Raw genomic sequence first — 11,904 nt, 5'->3', positions numbered from 1 at the left:
CAAAGCATCAAGAGCCATTTGGGAGTCGGAACTGAATGAGACTTTGAAGCGGTGATGGTGAAAACAAACACGTAGCTGCTGAGTACTCTGTGAATGGGCACTCTCCGCTTCCAGCTCAAGGTTTCTCAGCTCTTGAGATGGATTGCAATGAAAAATGTCTAATTTAGATATGAATGCAGTGTCTATGATGCCCTCGAGTAAGTTCTGTATGGTGTAAGTGATATTGTTTAATTCAAGTGGATAACTATATTAACCTGAACAGCTCAAAACACAAAAAATTTAAATTTTCAAAGACACAGAAAAACGGAAAATATTAACATTTGAGATGCTGGAGCGACCGACTTGCTGGTATATTAGCTGGAAAAAAAACGACAACAATAAATTAATCAATTCACCAAGCAATATATTCAGGTAAATTAAACATGGAAATATGTAACTTTGTCTTCAGCCCAAAAATCTGTGTAAAGTCCCCATTACCTTGAATAAAACAAGTCAACAAAATATATGACGTAGGTCTGGTCATTTTAGACATTTTAATGTTACATGTTATATTTGTAAACATTAGTATAAGACAGCCACATAACGACAGCATCAAACAGTGGGGAATTCCTCTTGCTTCCTATGCATGAAAGTATTGACTCCTATATCATATTTGGTTGTAAGTAGCATATTGTATTGTCCTTTAATGTGTCTCAGAGGTACACAGATACCACAGCTGTATATTTTGCTGCACCTAACGGACCTAGTAGAGCAAAAGAGAGACCGGATATTGAGAGTTGCAGCCGGTGACAATGACTTCTGAGTCCGTCCGTCAGATTTGTGGAGAGATTAACGTCTGAACCGGTGAGATCAGCAATCCTTCAACCACATCCCTGTAGCTCATTGCACCTTGTTGAACCCACACTATCATTTTCACCTTTGACAATTTTGCACAGTGAGCTAAGTTGAGACAGTGACCATGGATACAAACGAGATAAAATGAGAGGCAGGGACAGAGAGAGAGGCACAGAGAGAGAGGGAGAGAGAGAGACAGAGAGAGAGAGAGAGAGAGAGAGAGAGAGATACTGTAGATGCTGCAGATAAGTGTGTGTTACGTGAACAAAATGGGCCACGAGAGAAAGTGAGACACAGTCTATAAAAGGCCGCAACCCACAATTATTTGGATTTTTTATTATCTCCGCCGAGGAGGTTATGTTTTCACCTCTGTCTGTTTGTTGGTTGGTTTGATTTTAATCAATATGCTCCAGGATTTTAACTTTCAAAAGGTGGTGTTACATTATTTTCTCGCTGACCACGTATTAACCCTTGCGTCCTTGCTTTTTCAATCAGCACAAGATTCACTTTGTATTTTAAGAGACATTTCAAGAGGAGGCAGAGCCTTCGGAGAGATCTACAGATGGAAGGACAGACAGACAGAGAGTGAGAGATACTTGAGGCATTAATGTAGAACATCAACTCCAACTAGACAAAAAAAACAAAAAAAACACGGAGAGGCATGTCTCTCAGCTTTTCTTCCTCTCTGTTCTCTTTAATCTGACAGCCTCCCCCCCTCTGTCCGTGTCTCTCTCCCTCTCTCTCTGTCTCTCTCTCTCTGTCTCTCTCTCTCTGTCCCCCTGAGCTGTGTTCTGTGTGTTCCATCCCTGCCTCTCTCCATCTCCCTTCCTCTAATGTGCTCTGGCGGGTGTTACCCACGGGTGCTTGCGCTGCTGCTGCCATCCTAGAGCCGGGTCACGGGGGCAGCTGAAGCGGCGTGATGCTGTCTGTGACATCATCAGTCACTGTTATTACTCACATCTCACCTCCCCTCTGCCAGGGCTTAAGGTGCATGGTGGTGGGCAGATGAAGACACACACACACGCACACACACACACACATACAAGCAAACAAACAAACAAACAGAGATTCACACCCCTGCTCTCAGAGCTAAATTAAATATTATTTGAAGAGCTCAAATTCCTGAATCCCACTTTGAGGTTAAAACAGTTCACTGTCACACAGAGATGAGAAAGTTGGTACACAGACATATTAATGTTTCATAGGAAATAAATTTGCCATTGTAAGTGCTTGTTGAATATACTGAATATATTTTTGCAGGATTTAACCTCTTCATTTAATTATTCAAATTACTAGTTCCAATCTAAATGGACTGCTAAAAGGGCACGACAGTCAAATTAATAATTTAACATGACAGAATATTTTCTACACACTGTCAGTCACTGGAATGTACGGAAAATTACTTAGTGTGGTGTAATGATTTTTTTAATCACCTAATGATGGGTTTATTTTGTGATGTGATGACGGAAAATGTCCACTTCTGTCCAAACATTAGTCTAAAATGAAAAAAGACTTAATTTACAACTCAATAAAACGAAGAAAATAACCAAATTTACGATTCAAAAAGCTAAAGCCAGTGGGATTTTTCATTTTGGCTTGAAAATAAAACAATTATAGTGGATTGATCTTCTTTTGATCTATTAATTGACTAATAAAACCAACTTCACTCGTAATTTACATTTATGAACTAAAGAACGTGAGAATCTGCACTGGAATCTCCCTTTGCACGAGTTATAAAGCTGTTTATACTCTGCGTGAGTGTAAAAGGGAGAAATGTGCTTCCATTCAGCGAGCATGTGTGCAGAGTTCAGACTGTGTCAAATCACCACATGTGCCATCAGCAGAAACACCCCTGTACCTCGGGGTCTGTCTGTCACCCCCGCTGACAGCCAATGAAGAGGTGAGAGTCTGCAAACTCCTTCACTCAGGAATACTGATAGCTGCTATGAACGCCCCGGGCCTGTGTGTGGGAACACGCCATATAAATCATACATGACCAGCACCACCAGGCACCATGTGCATGCTACAGCACTGCATTAATAACAAGCATTCCAGTGTCATATTCACAAGCATACAGAGAATGTAAATGTCTGTGTCTTCCTTTGTTTCACGCCTCTAGCCTCCTAACATGTCCACTTGAAATCACCTGCAGCACTGAACTCAATAACCCGCAGGAAACTAATGAGACAGACAGAGTTGATACAGAAAAGACAGGAGGGTTGGAGAATGGATAAACCAGACAACAATGACAGAACAATGACATTTGGAGTATAAATACCTGAAGGTACAAGTATTTGAAGATGAAAAACAACAGCGAAAAGTGCACGGGGGACAGATATGAGGCAGAAGAAAGAGTCTGAAAAAATATGATATGGCAAAGTAGAACAGACAGATGAAGTAAAGGAGAGACACAAGAGACAGAAGGAGACAGACAAAGAACGAGCAGGAAGAACAAAAGACGAAATGATGAAACACAAAAGAAAGGAAGGGCGAGAGAGAAGGACAGACTATAGGAGCCAGACAGGGAGGAAGAGGGGCAAGAGAGAGAGAGAGAGCGAGAGAGAGAGAGGAAGGATGGGCAGGCAGAATTAGAAAAAGAAGGAGCGAGACGGAGGCGCAGGGCGGCAGTGCGCATGCGGGACTAGGTGGCAGACTCTTGTCAGTGCAGTGACCTAGTCGCGCAGGACTGAGGAATTCTCCCCGTCGACCCGGACACATTCCTCCAGTCCTCAGACGTTAACCCCTGCCACGCCAGCCTACTGTACCGCAGTGGCTCCTCCGTCACCGACCCAGGAAATACACCACTTTAACAAATTCTGCAGATCCGCCTGCTGCCGACACCGCAGAGTCCACAAAGCAGAATTTAACATTTCTCATTCTGAGCAGGTGCTGTGAGTGAGTAAATCCTGAAATCTAATAAATGACCTGCAGTGTATTTACAGGGCGCTTCCTGAAAACAGCGGGAGCGGATTGCTGCGAATCTCTGAGCAAACACCTTCAAACGAGAATTGAAATATCAGGTAAAGTGCAGACGCTCAACCGGACCTGAATCGATGTTCTGTGCTGCCTGCAGAGAATGTGTGTGTGTGTGTGTGTGTGTGTGTGTGTGTGCACACCGCAAAAAAACACATTGTGAAAATATCAGGCCAAGAAGGGCTCTATTGTGTGACGGGGGCAGAATGTAGCTCTTATTCTCCTGCTGTTGGACCGGGGGCACCGGGGGTGACATCAGCACAAAGACAAAAATGTAATGTGAGGCATCTCCAAAGCTAGCTTCAAGGCTCCACCACAGGACGCTCTTTATACCCGCACTCTCTCACTTTTCAGCAGCATCTGATAATCGGGACGTGACCAACCGATGACCTTTCACTTGTTGCTCACTGAGATAAGTCACCGAGCCGAGCGGTGCGCTAACAAAATGAGAGATTGTCCGTTTCGCTGCTTTCACGCAGGACCACGGTTAGCACATATCTGTGAGGTTAATCACAACAGAATGAGTCAGGGAAGAGTGATTCAATTATTCTGATGGTGTATTGACGTTTCGATCGAGCCACAGACTAAAATGGCTGACCAAGAGTTCCTGACTGCTGACTGCCATGAAGCACAAATCTGCTCGGTAAAGCACTTGATTTCTCACAAAACCTAAACACACACTCGATTTTTTTTATAGATAAGTTAAAAGGTGTCTGCTGTTTCTTCCGGACACTAAAATGACTTAAATAATAAGAAAATGTTTCCTTACCTGATCAAACATCTTCAAAGAACAGGTTCAGGTTGTCTCGGCGGCTCAACCTGAAACAGACATGATTCACATTAAAATCATACTACAGAACTAATTCTGGGTTATGGGTGAGTCATTAAAAACGATCATATAAATATACACATATCAGATAGAATATGCATTTTATATTGTTTTACTACCTAAAAAAAAACATTATTTGAATGTCTTTATAATCTTGAATCATGAAATAAATACCCTTGCAGGCATTAGTACTACTTGTGTTGCACACCAGGTCGGTCGTACTCAAACGATAGTGCAGTAAATTCAGCCGCACAAACTCAAACCTGCTACACACGATGGCAGCTTGCATGGGAATTCCTGAGGTCTGTTCGATCCATTAATGTATGCTGCGGTTGAATGTCATCAATTATGAATGAGAAGCACAGAGATTCACAGAGAGCTGGTACAGAATCATGGGAACAGCGCCGGGGTTGTTGTACCTTGAGTATCTCACACAGCAATGTGGTTTAAAACAACTGAATGAGGCAAGAAAAGGCAGTAAGCTCCTATAGGTGACGTTGTTCTACTTCCTCAGCCTTTAGGTGTCAGACACTCAACTCCATATGTGAGAATACTGCAGTGGGGGCCTCTTCCCCTTTAAGGAACAGGTATTCATGAGTGTGTTGACCCTGTCAGTGAGTTCATACCATAAGCAGACCCATATAGCCTCTCCTCCAGAGCCCCTGATCACGAGCCTGCTGAGCTGCCGCCTCAGTTATGTAAGATTACATAACACCAGGTCTGTCTGAGTAATATTTCATAACCTGAGGGTCTAACTACACTGGCATTACCATAAAATCCCCTAAGGAGTGGTAGCAAAGGCTCTAGGCAGGTTTGGCAAAGTAAAAGTCTAATTTGAAAACAAATAAGGGCAAGTTGCAGGTTCCTGGCTCAGGAAAAAACATTTTTGACATCGACGACTTTGCTCTTCATTCTCGAAAATGCTAAAGTGGAGGTCACGGAAAGGTCGAAGCAGGGACGCCACGAAACAAAAGCATCCTCCCCCTTGGCTTATCACACAACGCAGTGAGGCTTTCTGCCCATAAATGTCAAATCATTATGTATTAATCAAACCATTGCATATGAAATAATCCAGCACACACTTATTAACTGAACATTATTACAGAACTAGGCCAGTAACTGTTATCTAACGGCGCCGGCTTCTTTCCTATTATATCTCCATAATTCATTATTTAATTAAAGAATATCCGCACTGGTTTTAATCAAAACTTTTACAACAATGTCCTCAAATAACTTCAATAACCTCGGCTGATTCACGAACACATGAGAGATGTTCACATATTCCAGGAACGAGCAGAGTCAAAATGTGCTTCTGCTTTTTTCGTTCGAGGAACACACACATGTATGCACATTTCCTGTGGAACGATGGCAGCGAGAAATATCGGATACAGATAACAACTGTGGCAAATGATGGAGAAAATGTGGGCAGCGATAACGGGAGGCTGTGTAAATAAAAAACAGAAGAGGCAGATAAAGAGAAACAGGCGAGGAAGAGGAAAGGAAAAGAGATGCCAGGAGATATCTGAGGCCGATACTGCGGTGGAAAGAGACACACTACACTCGATGGAGGTTAGAGCAGATGGTCGGCAAATGGACGATAGCAGACTCGGTTTTAAACACAGTGTCATGCCTCTGTCTACTGTCTCGCCTCCGCTGTATTTAAAGTGCAAAAAATGCATTAATGTAATCTGCTGCTGTCGACATCCTAACATGGCAGATTTGCACCGAAAGCCTCCATCTTTACCTGGAACTTCACCACATCAGACAAAAGTCGTGTTGGCCAAATGCGCAGGATGTAAAAAATGAAAAACTTGTTGAAACTGACTCCGGGATGTTACGCAGCTTAGGCCCGTGAATAAATCCAACCTTTATCTTTGGTCGACACCGAACCACATCTTGGACCGTGGGTTTCGTCTTTTTTACGGGCGGACCGACAGATAAACTGGGGATACCCGGATGAACGGATGGAAGATGGGATAGAAAAGGGGGGGAAAAGCATGGGAGGAGTAAAAAAGAACTGAATGAGAGAAGAGGAGGAAGAAAAGCTGTAGCACTCACAGTGTTCCGTCTCTTCGTTCCGCCTCATTTAACACTTCAACCTTCTGTTTCTGTGCATTTTCATAACTAACTCATCGCGCAATCATTCCCTGAATATGAAACATGAAACGTGATTGTGCAAATCCACGCATGCGTGAGCAGGAGTGACTGTCCGCCGCTGCCGGCTCCTTTAACACCCCAGCATACGAGCACACACACACACACACACACACACGCAGACACACATGACTACGGCAGATGCATACACACACAATTGCACACACCCTGCCTCCTGCATGTGCTACCCTCCCATGCACGGGCCCCCCTTAAACGGGGTGCACTCGATGATCCCGTTCCCTCAGCCCTCATCTGAATGTGAGCAGAGGTAATCCTTCAAGGAGAGGCAAAGGGGAACAGCGATAACCCACAATAAAGAAGGGCTGAGAGAGGAAAGAGAGAGACAGCGAAAGAGGGAGAGAAGCTGGAGCGTGAGATGGGATAGACAAACAGGATGGAGGGATTAGCAACCTAGGGAACACACATTTTTCAAACAAGAAAAAAGACGACAGTTGAAAAACGAAGCGACGGCGAAGGAGAGGAGAAGGCTTCAAGGGAAGACGGAACGCAGGGAGGCTGCATGTGGGAGAAAGGATAAAGAACGTGTGCACACAGTATACTCACAGATGAATGAGAGGGTGACCGCAGAAGGGATGAAAAATCATGTCAAAAAACAAAAAATGAAAGGCAGCCGGGGACTGCGAGCCGGAGGGAGGCGAGAGGTCCAGCTCCCTCTCATTCTGGAGTTTCGTTTTTTCTCCTTTTCCCGCGATTTTTGCCATTTTCTATCCAGCCGTCCCTCCTTCCTAAGTCTATCCCCTCCTGGTCCCCCTTCTCCTCTCTTCCCCCTCCCGTTTTTCTTGCCAGTGCCGGTACTCTTTTTCCTACCTCTCTCTCTCTCGCTCTCTCTCTCTCTCTCTCTCTCTCCGTCTTTCTCACTTTCTCCCGCAGACCATGCTCTCCATTTTCCCCTCATTCTTCGCCCTTCATCTGTCTATTAATCGGACACTTTTCTTCTTCTTCCGCCCTCATCTATAGCGCTTCGGATTGAAGATGAGATTTGGAGTAAAAAAAAAACGTCTCTAAACTGAAATCGAGTTTTTAAGTTGAGAAAAAAAAATACTGCAGTTTTGTGGCATGCAGTCTAACGCAGGGACAATCCACGGCCCTGCTTTTTTTTTCAGAGTCGCCACGTAGAGTAGTGGCGAAGCATCTGTGTGGCGGTGCCTCCTTACATGAGGGCATAACCAAAAGCAAAGGATGGCAAGCAAACGAAAAAGAAGGAGAAAAAAAGTGAGCTTGTTGCAGTCGTCCACCAGCGAGAGTAGACAGTAAGAGCGCGTGAGGAGAAGGAGTGGGAAGGAGTCCGGGGTGTGTGCATGTGAGGTGGGTGGGGAGAGAAAGGAGAGCCAGAGAGGAGAGAGAGAGAGGGAGAGAAAGAGATAGACCGGGGGGGTTCATAGAGAAATATCCGAGAGGGAGGGATAGAGGAGGAGTGTGTCGGTGGGGAGAGGAAAGAGGAGGGGGCAGGGATAGGAATACATTTTTTTTTTTTCTTTCACATTCACTGTATTTTAATTTTGAGCTTTTAATTTTTTTTTCACACCACCCATTCCAGGACTAATACCTTCTCGGGTCTGTGAGAAGAAAATAGAGAGAAAGAAAGAGGGAAAGAAAGAGCTGCTGTGTGCTTTGTCTCCCGCCCCTGCCGTTCCTTTTCCTGGTTTCCTTTCTGCTCCGACTCTCCTCTATTCAGCCGATTTTCTGCACGTGCACTTGAACTCTAAATTCTGTCTGCTTTCCCCTCCCCTCTCTCGCTCTCTCTCTCTCTCTCTCTCTCGCCCTCTCTCTCTCCTCAGCAGAGGCTTGAAATAGTGCTAGCAGGCAGGAGAGAGCAAGTGGGAGGGAAAAGGAGAGGGTGAGGGGGACAAAAAAGGGGAGAGAGATGTTGAAAGGGGGGGAGGGGAAGAAGCTTAGACAACCGACACACAGAAAGCGCAAGGCTGCTGTGTGTGTGTGTGTGTGCGTGTGTGTATATGTGTGTGTGTGTGTGTGTGATATGAACATGTCCGCACACTTATAAACGCATATTTGTCTAGGTTGTTTTTACATGCTGTGTTTAACAGGCTGGTGTTAATCCGTGTGCGATGTGAGCCTGGATACCTGAAAGGAAATACATAAGCTCTCAGGGCCAAAGGGAGAAAATTGATTAAAAGCAGCAGGATTTTTTTCAAATGCACTTCTGACAAAGAACTGAAATTAAGCAAATGCTTTGAAGGCAATGTCATGAGTGCTGTAATTAATCCAACAGTTTTGTCAGTTAATAACTCCTCCAAAAGAAAGTGTCACGAATAATAAAAAAAGTTGTATGCGCAGCTATCAGAGGTCTATTTAGGTCTAAAACTACAAATTAATGATTTATTTTCTCAATAATAAGTGAATTATCAAATGTAAGAACCTACTAGCATAAAGCATTAAGTTCACAAAATGAAATAATAGATTGACGATCAAACTAATTAATTAATAACTAATTTCAAATACTCTGTTGCAGGTTTGTTAACTACGTGAAAGGATAAGTAAGAAAACCGTACTCCTGGTAACTTGTAACTAGCATTCACCATTAACATTACCTCTTAAACAATAAGCAAAAGTGTACAATAACCTACCGACCTATCAAAAGAACATATAACTATTAAATAACTAACTATCCTAATTAACCTGCAGAGCGTCAAGTAGGGACGGGAATCGGCAGGGACCTCCCGATACGATACTATCACGATACTTAGGTGGCGATACGATATGTATTGCGATTCCCTAGGTATTGCGATTCTGTAAGTATTGCGATTCGATATTACGATTTCCTACGATTTCTTTTGGTTATTTTTTTTTTAAATACTGGAACATGGAAAAATGTTGAATCATACCTTCAAATACAACAGTCAAATTCACTTAGAGCTTTACAAGTTTTATTTCAAATATTAACATTAACTTAATGACTGCCGGGCAGCCAATAGAGAAAATAAATAAAAATGTGCCCTATTATTGTATAGCCCCTGTCAACTGCACACAAACTGACAGATTAAGAAATGTATGCCACTTAGGCTACTTTTAAACAATAAATAAAAGGTAAATTAAACAGAATGAATAAAAGTTTACTTAAAATATAAACTTTGAAATAAACAAAAAGTAGGCTATTGTTGTTTGCATGTAGGCGATGCAAAGCTAGTGCTTGGGTATGTTTAGATTCTTGTGCAAAAACAAGAGCTGGTCAACATGCTCTGGGGTGATATAAACGTATAAACCAATAAATATGTTTTTTAAAAAAAATTTAAAATTTTTTTTTAAAAAAAATCGATTTGGGAGGCAGCATGGCGATTTAAAATCGTCATTCACAAGAATCGCGATTTGTAACTGAATCGATGTTTCCCCCCATCCCTAATATATATACATATATTAATTTAGTAAATAAACAATAGGTCTAAAACTACAAATTAATGATTTATTTTCTCAATAATAAGTGTTTTATCAAATGTAAGAACCTACTGGCATAAAGCATTTAGTTCACAAAATGAAATAATAGATTGACGATCAAACTAATTAATTAATAACTAATTTCAAATACTCTGCTGTAGGTTTGTTAACTACGTGAAAGGTTAAGTAAGAAAACCGTACTCCTGGTAACTTGTAACTAGCATTCACCATTAACATTACCTCTTAAACAATAAGCAAAAGTGTACAATAACCTACCGACCTATCAAAAGAGCATATAACTATTAAATAACTAACTATCCTAATTAACCTGCAGAGCGTCAAGTAGGGACGGGAATCGGCAGGGACCTCCCGATACGATACTATCACGATACTTAGGTGGCGATACGATATGTATTGCGATTCTCTGGGTATTGCGATTCTGTAAGTATTGCGATTCGATATTACAATTTCCTGCGATTTCTTTTGGTTATTTTTAAAAGTTGAATCATACCTTCATATACAACACAGTCAAATTCACTTAGAACTTTACAAGTTTTATTTCAAATATTAACATTAACTTAATGACTGCCGGGCAGCCAATAGAGAAAAGAAATAAAAATGTGCCCTATTATTGTATAGCTCCTGTCAACTGCACACAAACTGACAGATTAAGAAATGTATGCCACTTAGGCTACTTTTAAACAATAAATAAAAGGTAAATTAAATAGAATGAATAAAAGTTTACTTAAAATATAAACTTTGAAATAAACAAAAAGTAGGCTATTGTTGTTTGCATGTAGGCGATGCAAAGCTAGTGCTTGGGTATGTTTAGATTCTTGTGCAAAAACAAGAGCTGGTCAACATGCTCTGGGGTGATGTTGCCCTCCCCATATACCCCCCCCCCCCCCCCCCGTATAAACCAATAAATGTGTTTACATTTTTTTTTAATTTAAAAAAAAAAAAAAATCGATTTGGGCTGCATGGCGATTTAAAATCGTCATTCACAAGAATCGCGATTTGTAACTGAATCGATTTTTCCCCCCATCCCTAATATATATATACATATATTAATTTAGTAAATAAACAATAGGTCTAAAACTACAAATTAATGATTTATTTTCTCAATAATAAGTGTTTTATCAAATGTAAGAACCTACTAGCATAAAGTATTTAGTTCACAAAATGAAATGATCAAACTAATTAAATAATAACTAATTTCAAATACTCTGTTGCAGGTTTGTTAACTACGTGAAAGGATAAGTAAGAAAACCGTACTCCTGGTAACTTGTAACTAGCATTCACCATTAACATTACCTCTTAAACAATAAGCAAAAGTGTACAATAACCTACCGACCTATCAAAAGAACATGTAACTATTATTTGCCGTCCTAATTAACCTGCAGAGCGTCAAGCAGATGTTTTAGTGTCCTAGGAAATAGATGTGTGGCTCATACTGTGAACACAAGATGAAAACACATTTGCATTTTGTAGTTCAATACAGCTCAGATGTTTCCTACCGATATTGTGACAGGTAGACAAAGTGTGTGAGTAGGGTTGCAAAGGGGCGGAAAGTTTCTGGTAAATTTCTGGAAACTTTACGGAAATTTACTATTGAGGCCTGCTGTAGTGTGCAGGACTAGTCAGGTAAGTTTCGATGATATTACTGGGGAAAATATATAAGCATGCTGATTGAGGATTGTTCA

The sequence above is a fragment of the Limanda limanda genome, chromosome 19, assembly GCF_963576545.1.
Source record: "Limanda limanda chromosome 19, fLimLim1.1, whole genome shotgun sequence".
Taxonomy (NCBI): Eukaryota; Metazoa; Chordata; class Actinopteri; order Pleuronectiformes; family Pleuronectidae; genus Limanda; species Limanda limanda.
Note: the sequence above shows the minus strand (reverse complement) of the source record.